This window comes from Vombatus ursinus, unplaced genomic scaffold (assembly GCF_900497805.2).
Source record: "Vombatus ursinus unplaced genomic scaffold, bare-nosed wombat genome assembly UNPS02013387.1, whole genome shotgun sequence".
In the NCBI taxonomy this organism is placed as follows: domain Eukaryota; kingdom Metazoa; phylum Chordata; class Mammalia; order Diprotodontia; family Vombatidae; genus Vombatus; species Vombatus ursinus.
This window is the reverse complement of record NW_020953165.1, coordinates 635-1,398: the sequence shown is the minus strand read 5'-3', so window position 1 is coordinate 1,398 and position 764 is coordinate 635. Positions and strand designations below refer to the sequence as shown.

The 764-nt window shown below is 60.2% G+C and overlaps 1 long non-coding RNA gene across 1 annotated transcript; it reads right to left on the bottom strand.

Annotated features, from left to right (window-relative positions):
* LOC114040533 lies at positions 1–377 on the bottom strand. The gene is made up of 2 exons (XR_003568788.1): positions 202–377; positions 1–44 (listed from the first exon to the last, which is right to left on the bottom strand). It is a non-coding gene; the product is annotated as an uncharacterized LOC114040533 (long non-coding RNA).
* Between the last annotated feature and the right edge of the window lie 387 nt (positions 378–764).

Sequence of the window (764 nt, the reverse complement as noted above, 5' to 3'; positions counted from 1 at the left end):
GGACACTGAAGGTGGCTGAGTCAGCACATAGGAGGCCCCAGAACCTGTAAGGAGAGGAAAGAAGACATTGGTCAGAGGCAGGGGCCTCTCTCCCCAAGGGGATGCTGGCCCGTCAAGCAGCTTCAGGATGAGTTCAGGGCAGGCCTAGCCTGAGACATTGTGGGGCCTGAGCCTCAGAGAGGAGTCCCTGGGAAGCCTCACCTGTGTAGACAGTCAGGAGTGAGAAGAGCAGAGAGATCCAGGCCATGGTCAAGATTCCTCCCACAGCTCAGTGTCCTGAGGCTCCCCAGCTGGGCTGGGCTCCCCCAGGACTCTCTTAAGACCAGCCCAGGCCCTGCAGGGAGGAGGCCCCACATGCAAATCTGCTCCTGCTCTGGATCCCTGAAGGAGGGGCCTCAGGGGAGGCCTGACTGAGCCTGTGGGCTCCTGGGGCAGAGGGGGCAGGTCCTTCTTCTGGCAAGGGAGAGTCATCATGGCCCTGAGGTCATTTCCTACTCTGAGATTCTCGGATTCTGGGAGTCAGGCTCATTCCTCCCCAGATCTGTGTCTGATGCTCCAGGACCTTGTCAGTGTCACTGAACTGCTTTCTCCTCCTGGACCTTCCCTGTGCACTGGGGCCTTCTCCCCATGGGCCATCCCTCCACCATTCTGCCCCCTCTTCCCCTTGGTGAGTTCCCCCAGGCCCTGCTTGGGGACAGCCAGACTTCATTCCCCTCCAGCTGTGCCTGTGACTCTGGAGGCTTCAGAGACACCCTGGGATGGTG